Below are 17512 nucleotides of genomic sequence, written 5' to 3'. Positions count from 1 at the left end.
GATTACCTGACAGAGGAAAGTTGCCTAGAGAAGGGGGTCAGCACCGAGCAGGCTGCTCTCAAATCAAATAGAAAATGTATTGTCCTACCTGCTACATCCAGAGTTGCCCTGGGCTCCATCCCTTTGATGATGATGTCACATCTGGGAGCTGGCCAAGGCAGAGGGCACCCTCAGCTCAAAGCCGTCATTGGCTCAGGGGCCCTTTTGGCTCTCGGGACAGTTCTCTTTCCAGTACCTGAGCTTACGGCAGAGGGGACAGGCCATGCAGGGCTTTTCCCCCTTTGGCCCATAGGGGCAGTTTGCCTTCCAATGGCCCGGCTTCCCGCACTGATAGCAGTTCCCTGGGAGGGTATCCTTAGGGCAACCTGGAGGGGGCTGGTGGACTTGCAAAGCAGCTAGTAATTGAGCCTGCCTCTCTTCTTTCTGTCTTTCCTTCCTCTCAGCCCTGTCCCTCTCATCCTGGTCTCGGTTATAAAACACTGAGGAAGCGAATTTGAGGATTTCTGACATGGGGGCTCTGGTTCCCAAAGCCAGCATTCGCAGTTTTCTCCTAATGTCTGGGGCAGCTTGTGTGAGGAAGTGATCCTTTAGGACTAGTTGTCCTTCTGGGGATCTCGGGTCTAGGTTGGTATGTTTGATAAGAGTTTCCTGGAGCCTTTCGAGAAAGGCCGTGGGATTTTCATGTGGCCCTTGGTCGATGGTTGCTAACTTATTATAATTGACAGGCTTGACTTGACTCCTTTTCATTCCCTCTATCAGGCATAGGAGCATATGATTTCTGGCGCAGATTCCTGCCGGGGTATCGTAGTCCCAGTTGGGGTCCTGCAGGGGGACAGCTGTAGCTCCCACGGGGTAGTTGGCATCTGCCAAGTGTAGCTCATCCCCGCATTGACGTGCTGCCTCCCAAATTGTCTGTCTTTCTTCCAGAGACAGGGTTTGTCCTAGGAGGATGGCGACATCCTTCCAGGTTAGTTCAAAAGTGAGGGTTAATTTACGGAAGCCCTCCAGGAATTTTCCCGGATTCTCTGAGAATTTTCCCAGGCCTTCCTTAACTTGGGACAAGTCCTGCATGGAAAAGGGGACCTGGACTTGGACTGGTCCTATTGGTCGGCTCACCACTGGTAGCAGGCAGATTCCAGAGCGGGGGCCTGAGGGCCTAGTGTAGGTTGAGGCTGACCCAAGAAGGCTAAGAGTGTGATACAAGGAGGAAGGAGCTGGGGGTGCTTGCTCTTTCTCTTTGGTCTCAGGAAGAGGAGGTTGAGGTGGGTTGACCAGGAAATCATTGAAGCCTCCTGGTTGAGGTCTCTGGAGTGGACGACTGAGGATAGCTAAAAGGGCAGGATCTATCTTGCAGCCTTTACAAAAATCGGGGTTTTCCCTCAAGATCATGAAGGTTTGCACATAAGGGACCTCTGACCATTTGCGCTGTTGTCGGCAGTAGATGTCAAGCTGGAGTATGGTATTAACATTTAAGCTTCCCCCCACTGGCCAGGCTTCCTGCCCTTCTAGTTCATATTTTGGCCAAACTGTATTGCAAAGAAAAACCAATCTTTTTCGTTTCAATGCCTGGGGATCAAACTTATCCCAGTTTCTAAGGATGCATCCGAGAGGGGAATCCCGGGATACGGAGCTCTGGTTACCCATCTGAAAGAGAAGACAGGAAAGAACATAGGATAGAGAAGGCATCTCTCCACCTATTGGGTGCCTCAGGAAGGTGAGGCATTCCACACCTTGGCCTAGGTGAAGTGTCCATGCCTCTATTTATAGGGATGATGGGTTCTTCACCCTGGGGCCCCAGAATTAGCTAGCCTTAGCATCTGCACCATCCATTGTCTCCCTGTATCTCATTTTGCTCAGAAGGGTTTCTTAGATTTCCTAGGATTGATGCCTATGAGGGACGCCTTTCTCACCTCTGCGTTGGGCCAGGAAGCGTGTAAGAACGTCGGGCATGGGAGTAGTTCTCTTGTCTCTCATATTCCCAGTGACCTTGGTTCTGCAAGAAGTCCAGTAGTTCTGCCCCTGCTAAAGTCTGCAGAGAAGGGACTCCATGGTAAGGTCCCCTTAATGCATGATAATATTGGATTAGTGCATACAGATGGTTAGAGGAATGGAGATAAATTTGATATCTTCCCCTAGTCATAGTAGGTTCCTTGGGGATCATACAGAAAAAATGCTTAAACAGGCATGGAAGGCCCCTGGGGCTCAGAGTTAGTGGACTGGGCTGTTGATTCTGGTTTTTTACGTCCCTGATATGATCACATAAGCAGCAAGGGGAGTGCCGGGGGGCATTTTCTGTCAGCTTTTTCAACATAATACAAAAAGCACCTGACTGCTGTACAGGTCTGTAACAATGGCTTGAGGAGGCGGATGAAGAACTTCCCATTGACCCACAGGAAACCCCGGTTGTAAAGAGAAACTGGGGTCTGAGAAAGAGGCCTATAAATGACCATCCGGAGGAACCGGACAGCTCGCTTGAGGAGCCACAGAGTGAGGCATTATTGAAGAGTAGTCGGGCGGAGAAGGACCTGATAGTAAACAAGGGATGCCCGTAAGCGAGCATCCTGCCAGTGCCGGTCCCTGCAGTGAGAAAGGAGGCAACTGAAAGGACGAAGCTGGGTCTCATCTCTAGGGAAAAAATAAGTATAAACTTCCTCACAGGCCCGGGCAGGCCTCCGGCGATTGGCAGTGAAGCAAACGCAGCAGGTCCCAGACAAGCAGGACAGACAAGGCACTTGTACACGAAGGAGGAATTCAAGGAAGCCCGGCGACGAGGACAGGGACAGCAAAGAGTAAGCAGAGTGACCTGGGGGATTATTCACCAGGGGCAGCATATTGTGTCCAGGAGAATGAACTGCCATGAACAGCAAGTAGAAGAGCCGACTCAACACGGGATAGTAGTTTTAGTTGAAGATATGAAGCTACCCAGTCACTGCACAGCCAGGGTGGATTTTCTGCCACCTTCACAAGCCTCCTGCAGGGAAGGTCACCGTGTCTCAGATCTACTCACTGTGGAGTTTAAATCCTCCCTCCTCTGCTTGTCACCCCTCAGGGTGAGCTGAGAAATCAGCCAGAGGGAGCAGAGTGACAGTGGCTGAAGGGAAATGGTACTGGGCAGTTGATAGTGAACAGAGCCCAAGAGGAAAAACCCCTCCCCTTAAAGCTGCAAGATCTGCATTAGGGCAGGAGGTTCTTCAGTGCAGAAAGAAGCAGAGGTCATCAACCAGAGGATCTGGCACCAGCTTTTTGGCACTTACCCAGAAGAACAGTTCACAGGCCACCAGGGGAAAACACCAGATGTTACCAGGAGGGGCGTGGAAGTCCTCTGGGTCTCGGTCTCCTTGAATTCAGTCAGGAGACACGCAGAAAGAGTTAAGCAGGTAAGTGCCCTTTATCTAAAGGCGTAGGAGCTCAGAAAGAAGAGATACCCTGAACAGTGGAGCAGGATGGGCTCCTCAAAAGAATGAGCCTGTCCCTACTAGTGTTGGGCAGAGCCTTTTTGTGAGAATCTGACATGATTATTCATGAAGGGGCTGTGCAGGGGTGTTCCTAGTAAGCACGTTCCAGGAAGTCCTCTGATCAGGAAAGCCCTGTGACGGTCCATGCTGGTACACACGTCACGTATCTCATTAGCATCTCAAATCTCCACCCAGGGAAGTGTGTTTTAGTATCATTTTGAGCAGAAGGCTCTTCTAGGGTGGGTTATTGCAGACGTACACATGGTTGTAAATGGGGAAAATCCCCCATCTTGATTATGTCCAGCTGGCCCCTGATAAATCCCCTTCTGGGCCAGAGGAGTGCAGCCACAAGGCCAGGTGGAGGCAATGTAGCCACTGATCTTTTCTTGCTGTCAGTGGCAGCATCTTTAAGGAGACTCTCAGTGAGTTGCATTTCTTTTTTCTTTTTTCTTTTTTTTTTTTTTTTTGAGACGGAGTCTCGCTCTATCGCCCAGGCTGGAGTGCAGTGGCCCGATCTCGGCTCATTGCAAGCTCCGCCTCCCGGGTTCACGCCATTCTCCTGCCTCAGCCTCCTGAGTAGCTGGGACTACATGCGCCCGCCACCAGGCCAGCTAAGTTTTTGTATTTTTAGTAGAGACGGAGTTTCACTGTGTTAGCCAGGATGGTCTTGATCTCCTGACCTCGTGATCCGCCTGTCTCGGCCTCCCAAAGTGCTGGGATTACAGGCATGAGCCACTGTGCCCGGCCAGTGAGTTGCATTTCTAAGGATTCCTTTCCAAAGTGTCAGAGACATTTGAACCAGAGCAATTCCATCCGGAATAGGGGCTGGAGAAAATAAGCCTGAGACCTGCTGGGTTACATTCCCAGTAAGTGAAGGCATTCTTAGTCATAGGATGAAACAGGAGGCTGCTCTGACTACGGAGTAGCCATACTTTATTCCTTTACTCTCTTAATAAACTTGCTTTCACTTTACTGTATGGATTCACCTTGAATTCTTCCTTGCGTGAGATCCAAGAACCCTCTCTTAGGTTCTGGATCAGGACCCCTTGCGGGTGACACAGAGTCTCCTTACCTGCTCATGCCTCGCTATCTGCCTCCTGCAATTCTTTCACCTGGTTTGTAGATAGAAAAACTTAATTATACCGAGTTCATCCACTTCTGTATGTTCTCTCTGTATAACCAATCTGAATGTAAATTCACCTTAAGCTTTCTCCCCCAGGTCACAGAAAAAAACAGAATTTTCACCTTCGTTGAGTTTATTCTCATCAACTTATTTCTCTGATAGAGAGAAAACTTCTATTAAGTGTCTTCATCAGGGCTCCACTGGTATAAAAAGGGATGTCAAGAAAATTTAGATGAATTTGAGATGTAACATGAATCTGACATATAAATTAGTGCTAGTATTTTCTTTTCTTTTTTCTTTCTTTCTTTCTTTTTTTTTTTTTTTTTTTTTTTTTGGGAGGGAGTCTCACTCTGTCACCCAGGCTGGAGTGTAGTGGTGCAATCTCGGCACACCGTAACCTCTGCCTCCCAGGTTCAAGGGATTCTCCTGCCTTAGCCTCCCAAGTAGGTGGGATTATGGGCGCCCGCCAGCATGCCCAGCTAATTTTTTTTTTTATTTTTAGTAGAGATGGGTTTCACCATGTTGGCCAGGCTGGTCTCAAACTCCGGACCTCAGATGATTTACCCACCTCAGCCTCCCAAAGTGCTCCCAAAGGTGTGAACCACCATGCCTGGCCTCTTTTTTCCGCTTTCATTGCCCAAGCTGGCGTGCAGTGGCGCGATCTCGGCTCACTGCAACCTCCACCTCCTGGGTTCAAGCAATTCTTCTGCCTCAACCTCCCGAGTAACTGGGATTACAGGCATGCACCACTGTGCTTGGCTAATTTTGTATTTTTAGTAGAGATGGGGTTTCTCCATGTTGGTCAGGGTGGTCTCAAACTCCCCACCTCAGGTGATCCACCCGCCTTAGCCTCCCAAAGTGCTGGGACTACAGGCGTAAGCCACTGCACCCGACCTAAGTGCTTGTATTTTCTTTCTTTCTTTTTTTTCCCCACATTTAGTTCTTTTATTTGATTTTCTAGTGGACAATTTACATATCTCCCTCACCCTGTCTTTTAAGTTAGTGTGACAATTTTCCATAATAAACTACTTAAAGGGAAGCTTTGATCAAGAATGGAATGAAATCGCAAAAAAAAAAAAAAATTACTGCTTTAAAAAAACCAGCACTTTCACCAATTTTATATTCAAACAAAACCACACAGCATTGGCCTGATATGTGTTTTCAGTGTTTCCTTGGGTCTAGCTTCCTCGCCATCGTGCCACGGCACAGCTGCGGTTGGCCACAGTTTGTCATGCTAGATGGCGAAGGCTCACTCAGCTTCACATTATGCGGAGGACCTGGATGGAACACTCGAGGGTCTTGAAATCCCAAATTTTCATGGCTCCATCAATGCCAGTAGTGCAAAATTTGCGACAACCTTGCTTGTCTACCTCATAAATAGAGACTTGAGTGATGCTATTCTGGTGCAGCCTCTCCAAGGCCATGTTGTGGTCCTCAGTCGTGGCCCTCTTGTCCATGTTGCGGAAGTGTTCTATGGCAGACATGTTGCGTTGGATGCTCTGTTTTGGAATGTCTAACTTGGAGACGAAGGTCAGGCAGCTGCGGTCATCATAATTAAAGAGCATTGGGTAGCAGTCATGGCCAGCAGCCACAACACTGTTCTCTGAGACAAATGTCACACTCAGGAGTGGTAGGAACTCTGTCTTCAGAATTGAGACCTGCACACTTTTTGAGGCATCAGCAACAGATAACGGTGCTGTCGTGGCTGACCCAGGCCAGGCGGCTCCCACTGGCAGAGAAGCTTACCCCGTGGACCCAGCCACCAGAGCTACTGCCACCAAACTCTGACATCAGCTGCCCAAAAGGCATCTTGGTGCCCCAGGGCATGCTGGCTGGCTTTTCATCCACTTCTTTAATGTAAGCAGAAAACACTCTGCATTTGAAGTCACATGATCCTGCTGCCAGCAAAACATTGTTGGGATGCCAATCCAAGCTGAGGACTGTGGAGCGAATCGGCTTTTTAATATGCTTGTTTACCCACCAGTCATTTTCAGACTCAAAGTAACAAACAGAAATGAGTCATGTTCCACTTCCCACAGCAAATTTGTTCTCTAGGGGGAACCACTTCACAAAAGTAGCTGCACGATTAATTCTAAGGATCACCAGGGTTGGCTTCCAGACACCATCTTTCTGACTCCAGACATAGGCATTGCGGTCTACCCCGCAAGTGACGATGCGGTCGCTCTTGGGAGCCCAGTGAATACCTGTGATGTGTCCATTGTGCTCACTGAGTTCACGAGCTTTCACCCGCTGGCTCCCGTGCTTCTTATAGGTGTGCGCTTCCTGATTATCAGGACTGAGGGCAATCTCAGTACGATCCCTGTTCCAGGCACGACAGGTGATTGGCTCTAGTAAAAACTGATGCAGTGATGTCATTCTTAGTGTTTTCAAAGGAGAGAAAGCTGGGATCGGGGAAGTCGGATGGGCTCAGAGCAGAGGATTTGCGGACTCTGGGCTGTCGACGTGAACCAGTGCTTGCATTTTCTAATCGTTACCAAAGAATTGATAAAACTGTGAGAGTGTGTTTTTCCATGGTCAGCAGGAAAATGGAAAAGGAAACACCATTTTTCTTTTTATTTTTATTTTGGAGACAGAGTCTCGCTCTGTCACCCAGGTTGGAGTGCAGTGGTGCGATCTTGGCTCACTGCAACCTCTGCCTCCTAGGTAGGTTCAAGCAATTCTCCTGCCTCAGCCTCCTGATTAGCTGGGATTACAGGCTCACACCACCACGCCCGGCTAATTTTTTTGTATTTTTACTTGAGATAGGGTTTCACCATGTTGCTCAGGCTGGTCTCAAACTCCTGAGCTCAGGCAGTTCACCCGCCTCAGTCTCCCAAAGTACTAGGATTACAGGTGTGAGCCATCGCGCCCAGCCCACTATTTTTCTTAATACATCTCTAGGTTTCTGTTCAATTTAACAGTTACACAGACCCCCGAATTTAGAGATTTAGAGCCATATCTTCCAATAATTACTAATGTCTCTTGTATGTGATAGGAATGAATAACACACAGCCAAAATGAACACTCAAGGCCCTTTCGTTCCATTCAAAAACTGAGGTATGGGGCAACATCACTATTGTTCCTATTTGTAGTTCTATTTTTCAAATTCTACACATGTATTATTATTTTTTCTCTTGGAGATGGAGTTTCGCTCTTGTTGCCTAGGCTGGAGTACAATGGTGCAATCTTGGCTCACAGTAACCTTCGCCTCCTGGGTTCAAGCGATTCTCCTGCCTCAGCCTCCTGAGTAGCTGGGATTACAGGCATGCACCACCACACCTGGCTATTTTGTATTTTTTTAGTAGAGACGGAGTTTCTTCATATTGGTGAGGCTGGTCTCGCTCCTGACCTCAGGTGATCCGCCTGCCTCGGCCTCCCAAAGTGCTGGGATTACAGGTGTGAGCCACTGCGCCCGGCCTATATTTATTATTTTTTAAATTTTGTTTTGTGTTACGTGTGGTGACAGTGTTGAAGTTTATTACAACCCTGTAAACCTAGTAAAGGGTTGAAGAAATAGCAAAGATTGAAGAAACCACCAGAGGAGCACATGTTCCCCAGGCCTCTGGAGGCCTCTAGGGCAAAAGCAAAACAAAAACACAAAAACAAACAAACAAAAAAATAAAACCCACCGGAAACCACTCCCCTGCCCAATCCCTTGTTTTTGTTTTCCCTAGAAACAGCTTACTTCAAAGCTTACCCTCTTTGTTTACATAAGAAAAAACTCCAAATTCCCACAGTTTGTCTCATCAGGGATTTCTCACTGATGGTGGAAACAATGCTTCTTAACTTACTCAAACCTTAGGCTTCCCTGTTTCTCCAAGCCCCTGACTGTTGGACTATTCTTGGCCATTGAAATTCAGAACAACCTCGATTTCTCTCTTTCTTTTTTTTTTTTTTTTTTTTTGAGGCAGTTTCACTCTTGTTGCCCAGGCTGGAGTGCAATGGCATGATCTCGGCTCACTGCAACCTCTGCCTCCCAGATTCAGGTGATTCTCCTGCCTCAGCCTCCCGAGTACCTGGGATTACAGGCATGCGCCACTGTGCCTGGCTAATTTTGTATTTTTAGTAGAGACAGGGTTTCTCCATGTTGGTCAGGCTGGTCTCGAACTCCTGACCTCAGGTGATCCACCTGCCTTGGCCTCTCAAAGTGCTACGATTACAGGCATGAGCCGCCGTGCCCGGCTAACAACCTCTATTTCTTAACCACATATGGGCACTGTGATTGAGAACAACTTCTCTTTGTTTGTTTGTTTGTTTTAGAGATGGAGTCTTGGCTTACTGCAAGCTCTGCCTCCCGGGTTGAAGTGATTCTCCTGCCTCAAACTCCCCAGTAGCTGGGATTACAGACGTGTGCCACCACCCCCAGCTAATTTTTTTATTTTTAGTAGAGACAGGGTTTCACCATGTTGGCCAGGCTGGTCTTGAACTCCCGTCCTCAAGCGATCCACCCTCCTTGGTGTCCCAAAGTGCTAGGATTACAGGCATGAGCCATGGCGTCCAGCCCAACTTTGCCTTTTTAATGTCCCATCCCAAGAGTAAGCTGACCTTAGGATAAAATATTCACTGAATAGGTCACAGCAGATGCTTATCCACTGCCCTGTACCTGGTGCTTTCTAACCTTGCTTCCTTCTCCTTATAAAAGAGAAGCCCTTTTCTGTGCAACTCATACATTTGCAGATCTTGGGGTTGGAGCATTTTCCCTATTGCAATATACCTTTTGAATAAAATCTAACCAATATCTAAATTTGTTTTTTGACAGTAGTAAACATTTTCTTTTTAGTTTTCTTTTTTTTTTTTTTGAGACGGAGTCTCTCTGTTTTGCCCAGGCCAGAGTGCAGTGGTGCAATCTCAGCTCACTGCAAGCTCCGCCTCCCGGGTTCACACCATTATCTTGCCTCAGCCTCCTGAGTAGCTGGGACTACAGGTGCTCACCACCGCGCCCAGCTAATTTTTTGTATTTTTAGTAGAGATGGGGTTTCACCATGTTAGCCAGGATGGTCTCGATCTCCTGACCTTGTGATCCACCCGCCTCAGCCTCCCAAAGTGCTGGGATTACAGGCATGAGCCACCGCGCCCGGCCCAGTAGTAAACATTTTCATTGTTCCGTCTGTGTTAGAATATGCACATGCTTTTTCCTGTGACACTGGCTATAATATAAACTCAATATATGAAAGTAGTTTCAGGCGTGGTGGCTCATGCCTGTAATCCCAGCACGTTGGAAAGCAAAGGCGGCCAGATGGCTTGAGCCCAGGAGTCAGAAACCAACCTGGGCAACTTGGCGAAACCCATCTCTACTAAAAAATGCAAAAATTAGCTGGGCGTGGTGGCACGCCCTGTAGTCCCAGCTACTAGGGAGGCTGAGGTGGGAGGATCACCTGAACCAGAAAGGTTGAGGCTGCAGTGAGCTGAGGGTGGCACCACTGCACTCCAGCCTGAGTGACAGAGTGAGACCCTGTTTCAAAAAACAAGTAGATTCTACTTTAACTTTTTGGAAACATCTAATTACTTTGCATTTCTCTTATAATGATATTACAAGGATGTATATGTCAAAATCTTTCTGTGATTAAGAAAATCCTTTTTTTTTTTTTTTTTTTGAGATGGAGTTTCTCTCTTGTTGCCCAGGCTGGAGTGCAGTGGTGCTATCTCAGCTCACTGTAACCTCCGCCTCCCGGGTTCAAGTGATTCTCCTGCCTCAGCCTCCTGAGTAGCTGGGATTAGAACCATGTGCCACCACACCCGGCTAATTCTGTATTTTTAGTAGAGACGGAGTTTCTCCATGTTGGTCAGGCTGGTCTTGAACTACTGACCTCAGGTGATCCGCCCGACTTGGCCTCCCAAAGTGCTGGGATTACAGGTGTGGGCCACCACACCCGGCAGGAAATATCCTTTTAAATTTCTTGTGAATCAGTATGTCCATGTTGCTTCCTTGACATTTCTAGAAACAACGAAACTTTACATATACAAAATGGAATCATGACTTTCAGCTACAATCAGCTTCTTGTCTACCGTTCTGAGGTTAACAAAAACTGTCACAATCAATTCTTTTTTTTTTTTTTTTTTTTGCATGGAAGCATGGAAGTCCAGGCTCAGTATTCTTTTTTGGCTACTTAGCAATATTGCACAATACAGAATTATAATGCTGTGACAGGAAAACATACTTCCATATTACATGTTAAGTTGGAGATTGCCATGGAATTATTGCCTGAAGAAATGAGGCTACTTGTAAAAATTTAATAATTGAGTTGTCCTTTCTTTTTTTTTTTTTTTTTTGCTCTGTCTCCAGGCCAGAATGCAGTGATGCAATCTTGGCTCACTGCAACCTCCGCCTCCCAGGTTCAAGCGATTCTCCTGCCTCAGCCTCCTGAGTAGCTGGGACTAGAGTGCGCACCACCACATCCAGCTAATTTTTAGTGGAAACGGGGTTTCACCATGTTGGCCAGGATGGCCTCGACCTCTTGACCTCGTGATCCCCCTGCCTCTGCCTCCCAAAGTGCTGGGATTACAGGCGTGAACCAGTGTGCCTGGCCGAGTTGTCCTTTCTTGAGAGTTCCTATGAAAGAAAATAACTTGCCTGCCATTTATCTTTAGAAATATTGCAAAATTATTTTTTCTCTAAGGGAAAATAAATCTAAATGACTTCTGAAGAGTATTTTATTGGCTTTGCTATCCACACGTGACAGAACATTGAGAAACAGAAAACAAAGAAAATATCTAAAATATGTTACAATTTTAAAATGAAATTTGTCTTATTACAGAATGCACATGGTGAATTTGAAATTACAATATATTTAGAAATTAATGACATAGCGATATTAGCGTTGATGAAAAGAGTCAAACTCTGTAAAATACTGGAAAAGATTTATTCTGAGCCAAATATGAGTGAGCTGGCCCATGACACAGTCCTCACGAGGTCCTGAGAACATGGGCCAGAGGTGGTTGGGGGCACAGCTTGGTTTTGTACATTCTAGAGAGGCATGAAACATCAATGAGATACATTTAACAAATACATTGGTTTGGTCCAGAAAGATGGGGCAACTCAAAGCGGGATGGGTTGGTTTCAGGCTATAGGTGAATTTAAACATTCTGCCAGGCATGGTGGCGTGTGCCTGTAATCCCAGATACTTAGGAGGTTGAGGCAGGAGAATCGCTTGAACCCGGGAGGCAGAGGCTGCAGTGAGCTGAGATTGCGCCACTGCACTCCAGCCTGAGCGACAGAGCAAGACTCTAAAAATAAATAAATAAATAAATAAATAAATAAATAAATAAATAAATAAAAATAAATAAATTTTAAAAATGCTATCATTTATCTGTTGTCTACCTATAACCTGGAAGTCTCTGATTTTCATTACTCTGCCTTTCAAGACCAAACCAATGTACATCTTACATTTATTGATTTATGTCTCCCGTCTTCCTAAAATGTATAAAACCCAGCTGCATCTGGACCACATTGGCTGCAAAAAACACATCGTTAACCTTGGCAAAGTAAACTTTCTAAATTAATAGAGACCTATTAGATACTTTTGGTTCACAAGCTCATGAACACAGAAGAAATCAAGATAGAAAACAAACTAGATCTAATGAAAAGCATGAAATAAGTTCATAAATCTGAACTCTTTCATATATATTGAACATAGAGGAAATGGTCTCAAACTGTGTGTGTTTATATTAGATCGCAGTTTTGAAAGATATTTCTAATATTTGATTAAAATAACCCATCCAATGTAGTTTTAGCCAATATAAAACTGAAAATAATAAATGATCAATTGTATACATACATTAAACTTCCTAATATTTCCCGTAGCATTGCTATTACTATTTATGTTATTGGAGTAGATGCTCAGTCTGTCTTTGATATATTACTAGAGTAGTGTCTTCCATAATGGTGCTGAGACTGTGGTGCATGAGTGGATACACTGTTAAGCAGGAACCTAGGAGAACCAGGATGTCAAAGCTCAAGTCCATTAAAACTAGGAAAACTACTCCTTACTGCGCGAGTCAAAGTCATAAGATGTTAATGGTTAAGGAAACCAGCTTAATGATATTTGCAAGGACAAACTCCTACAGAAACACAATGTCCACATGACCCAATATCTCATGACAATGTGTGCTTCTAAGATAATTACAGCCATGCTTTCAAGTACTTGCACACTAAAATACCAAGGATCGCTTTAAATCAACAAAGTAGTAAATTTTGTCACACCATCAGCCCACCGGCAGTTAGCTTTTACGTAGGCCCCTATGCAAGAAAAACTTGAAACAGGTGTTCCCCCTGCTTTCTGAGGAGCCCTGCTGTGTAACTGGTAGCTTTTCTTTTCTTTTTTTTTTCTTAAGACGGAGTTTCGCTCTTGTTGCCCAGGCTAGAGTGCAATGGTGTGATCTGGGCTCACCACAACCTTCACCTCCCGAGTTCAAGCGATTCTCCTGCCTCCGCCTCCCGAGTAGCTGGGATTACAGGTGCCCACCACCAAGCCCTGCTAATTTTTGTATTTTTAGTAGAAACGGAGTTTCGCCATGTTGGCCAGGCTGGTCTCTAACTCTTTACCTCAGGTGATCCGCCCTCCTCGGCCTCTGAAAGTGCTGGAATTACCTGTTTTTCTTCTTAATTTGAAAATGGTTTAAATGCAAAGTGCCTTTTGTGAGCAGGTAAAGACGCCCGTCCTGCAGGCGGGGCGAGCTCCCCGCAGCCTGGGGTAGCTGGGGTAGGGGAAGGGCGAGGGGCAAGGACCTCGGTAAAGGGGTGGAGTGTGGCGCTGGTTGCAGCCAGGACTGAGAATTAGAACAGCTTAAGGGGCCGGGCGCGGTGGCTCACTCCTGTAATCCCAGCACTTTGGGAGGCCGAGGCGGGCGGATCACGAGGTCAGGAGATCGAAACACGGTGAAACCCCGTCTCTACTAAAAATACAAAAAATTAGCCGGGCGTGGTGGCAGGCCAGCCTGTAGTCCCACCTACTGGGGAGGCTGAGGCAGGAGAATCACTTGAATCCGGCAGGTGGAGGTTGCAGTGAGCCGAGATCTCGCCACTGCACCGCAGCCTGGGTGACAGAGCAAGACTCTGTCTCGAAAAAAAGTTGGTTTTTTTTGCAGGAACTCTGATGAAGCAGGCATTTTAGGTAAAAATGAGTATAATTTTGTTCTGACATCAGAGCAGAACTTATCATTAGAGAAGATGGAGCCATATTCTTCTTCTACCCATTATTAATTTTTTTAAATTTTAAACACCACACAATGTATATATGTGTTGTGTAGTAAAAATTCAAAGAAAAGTTCACTTACGCATCCCCTTTCCTGTCCAGCCTTCCACCCGTTCCCATGGCTCAATGGGGAATCACTGCTGAGAGTTCTGTGGCAAGTCAGCGTAAGTCCTACAGAAATGTATTCAGACACCATTTTGAGATTTTAGAAAAAATTCTTTGATGAATGCGCCTGTCACCCAGACTGGAGCGCAGTGGCGCAATCTCAGCTCATTGCAGACTCCGCCCCCCAGGTTCAAGGGATTCTCATGCCTCAGCGTCCAGAGTAGTTGGGACTACAGGTGTGCACCACCAAGCCTGGCTGTTTGTTTATTTTTAGTAGAGATGGGGTTTCACCATGTTGGCCAGGGTGGTCTGGATCTCCTGGCCTCAAGTGATCCTCCCTCCTCAGCCTCCCAAAGTGCTGGGATTACAGGCGTGAGCCACTGAGCTCGGCATGATAAATGTTTTGTTGTGGTATTTTATCCTGCAAGTTTTGAAAATTTCCATGTTTTGAAGGTAGGAAACACGATAGCTTGCTGTTTTCTTTTCTTTTCTTTTCTTTTCTTTTTTTTTTTGAGACGGAGTCTTGCTCTGTCGCCCAGGCTGGAGTGCAGTGGTGCAATCTTGGCTCGCTGCAAGCTCTGCCTCCTGGGTTCACGCCATTCTCCTGCCTCAGCCACCTGAGTAGCTGGGATTACAGGCGCCCGCCGCCACGCTCAGCTAATTTTTTTGTATTTTTAGTAGAGACGGGGTTTCACCATGTTAGCCAGAATGGTCTCGATCTCCTGACCTAGTGATCTGCACGCCTCGGCCTCCCAAAGATTACAGGCATGGGCCACAATGCCTGGGCAGAAATGCCCTTCTACATGGATTATTTTGAGTGTTTTGTGTCTCCCCTCTTTGGAGGATGCACAGTTCTCATCTTGGCCACAGGACAACTGCATCTCCTACTCTGGAGTTGTGGTTTAGATGCTGAGGTGTCCTCAGGGAAGACTGAGGGGCTGGGGCAAGTGTGAGGATGGTCCCATATTTCTTCTGGAAATTTCAACTCTAATTGATCTGAACTTTCTGTAACTATTTATTTCAGTCAAATTAAAAGGAGAAGACCTCTCTAAGGCCAGAAAAGCCCTACAGACCAGACCCTGTGTCCTCAGGCAGTGCCGAGGCGTCTGCATTTTTGCCATCTGTGTCAACTGCCTCACTCCAGCTCCCGGGTCTCCATGCTCTGCACATCACCAGGGCCCAGTTTGGCCATGATGGGCAGGGGCTTTGCCACCAGCAGGTGATGCACTCAGAGTGAGGGTCCTGGATTCCCTTCAGGAAGGGTGGGGAGAAGGTCAGGGACCTGAGGGGCATGAAGGACACACTCCTACACAACTAGTTCTGTTCTGGAGGAGCTGGAGGCTCCATGACTTCAGGAAAGATTCTTCCAAGGATCAGAGTGCAAACAGCACAGTGAACTGCAGCCCGAGGGCCACCTCCTCCTGCCAGGCCAGTGGCGATGACTCTCTACTGGCTTTTCCTTGCCTGTCACAACACATGAGCATGTGCGCACACACACACACACAGTCACACACACACACACACACCCACACACAGTCACAAGGCAGCTGGGGAGCCGAGGATCAAAATGTTATAAAGTAAATGTGGGGCTGGGCGTGGTGGCTCACGCCTGTAATCCCAGCACTTTGGGAGGCTAAGGCAGGTGGATGATGAAGTCAAGACTTTGACACCAGCCTGGTCAACATAGTGAAACCCTGTCTCTACTAAAAATACAAAAAAAAAAAAATTAGCTGAGTGTGGTGGTGTGCACCTGTAATCCCAGCTACTCAGGAGGCTGAGGCAGGAGAATCACATGAACCCAGAAGACAGAGGTTTCAGTGAGCCAAGATAGCATCATTGCACTCCATACCGGGCAACAGTGCAAGACTCTGTCTCAAATAAAAATAAAAATAAAAGATGAAAAATGATGGCTGGGAATGGTAGTTTATGCCTGTAATCCCAGCACTTTGGGAGGCCAAGGCGGGCAGATCACAAGGTCAAGAGATGAAGACCATTCTGACCAACATGGTGAAACCCTGTCTGTATTGAAAAAATGCAAAAACTAGCTGGGCTTGGTAGCACATGCCTGTAGCCACAGCTACTCAAGAGGCTGAGGCAGGAGAATCGCTTGAACTTAGGAGGCGGAGGTTGCAGTGAGCTGAGATTGTGCCACTGTATTCCAGCCTGGCAACTTAGTGAGACTCCATCTCAACATAAATAAATAAGTTAATAAATAAATAAGCTATAATCTAAAGGTGGAGCACAGATATTTTTCCCACAAAGAGGGAATGCGGGGTCCTGGGAAGGGATTTTGAGGGTTACAGCACTAGTCATGGCCTGGAGATTCAGGAACTGGAGGAAGGAAAAGCCGTATTTATCCTCACAGGATGCCCCTGTGCTCAGCAGTTAGTAGAATAGATGGGCTGAGCTATTGGAGTCACATTTAGAAAAAGGGGTTTTTCTCTCCACCCAGCACACACTGTCACCCACCCTATGCACAATCCCCCCTTTCCCGTTGTCTTCTCTAGAATGGCAAAGTTGGTGCTTCCCCAGGTGGGCGTCTGAGGAAGGGGAGTGGTTTCTCTGTCTGTCCTTGATCCCCTCCCTCAAGTCTTCCACCTTCCTGTCTGCTGTTCTGTTCTGACGCTCATTGCCTGCAATTCTATCGGTTTGCACCATCCCAAGACCCAACTAAGACCCAAGGATTTGAGTCTGGGAATATTTAATCCAATGTCATTGCCAAGTCAGAAGTCTTAGACCCCAGGAATTTTTCTTCATTGAGAGTCCGGGCAGCCAGGAAGCCTCTCCTCTTTCTGCGGAGTTTAGGGTCTTTAATTGCCAATGTAAGTTTGCTCAGGGTCAGGCAGTGACCCGTTGGATCAGCCAGATGTGTTTCTGAGTGAACATACACTTGTCCTTCTTACCGGTTGGGCAAGCAGAGTGGTCTGCATGAGGGACTCTGGGCCGTCCCACTCAGCTGCTCCTGCTCAGCTCCCTCATCACGATGAAGACCATTCCAAGGTCAAATAGGACCCTGGCACACATGAGATCCCAGAGAAGACATACTAGTATCACTCAGTCATTCTCATTCATTCACTGACTCAGTAGCTATGGAGCCTATACTATAAGCCAGGAGGCACAAATAGAGGAGCTGTCTGTACCAGGGATAAAAATGGTAAACCAGCAGACTATCCTTCCCTGCTTTCTGCAGGTTATTTTTCAGTTTTATGCTGTGTTGTTGAAGTTGGTCTTGATCTCCTGGGCTCAAGAGGTCCTCTTTGGCCTCCTGAGTAGCTGGGATTATAGGCCCCAACCCCCATACCTAATTATTGGTTTTTATTTTTTAAATTTTAGCGTATGTGTGTCCTTAGGGCTAGTATGAGTCTTCTGTGGACAGCATGTAGTTGGTTCCTGTTGATTCAGCCAGTCTTTGCCTCCTGAGTGCAGAGTTAAATATTTACATTTTAATAATTACTGATGGAGAAGACCTTACTGTTGCGTTTTTGTTACATATTATCTGTATTTCTTGTAGGTTTTTTTTTGTTGTTCTTCATTTCTCATTTCCTACTTTTTGTGTTTAATTACTTTTTTTCTGTAGACATGCTTTGATTCTCTTCTTATTTTTTTGTGGTGAAGTCTCACTCTGTCACTCGGGCTAC

At 46.6% G+C, this 17512-nt stretch overlaps 1 pseudogene; it reads right to left on the bottom strand.

Annotated features, from left to right (window-relative positions):
- Positions 1-5829: 5829 nt before the first annotated feature.
- LOC101130389 (actin-related protein 2/3 complex subunit 1A-like) lies at positions 5830-16804 on the bottom strand (annotated as a pseudogene).
- Positions 16805-17512: the final 708 nt, after the last annotated feature.

The sequence above is a fragment of the Gorilla gorilla genome, chromosome 20 (genome assembly GCF_029281585.2).
Source record: "Gorilla gorilla gorilla isolate KB3781 chromosome 20, NHGRI_mGorGor1-v2.1_pri, whole genome shotgun sequence".
NCBI classification, from domain to species: domain Eukaryota; kingdom Metazoa; phylum Chordata; class Mammalia; order Primates; family Hominidae; genus Gorilla; species Gorilla gorilla.
Note: the sequence above shows the minus strand (reverse complement) of the source record. Positions and strands in the feature narration are given on the sequence as shown.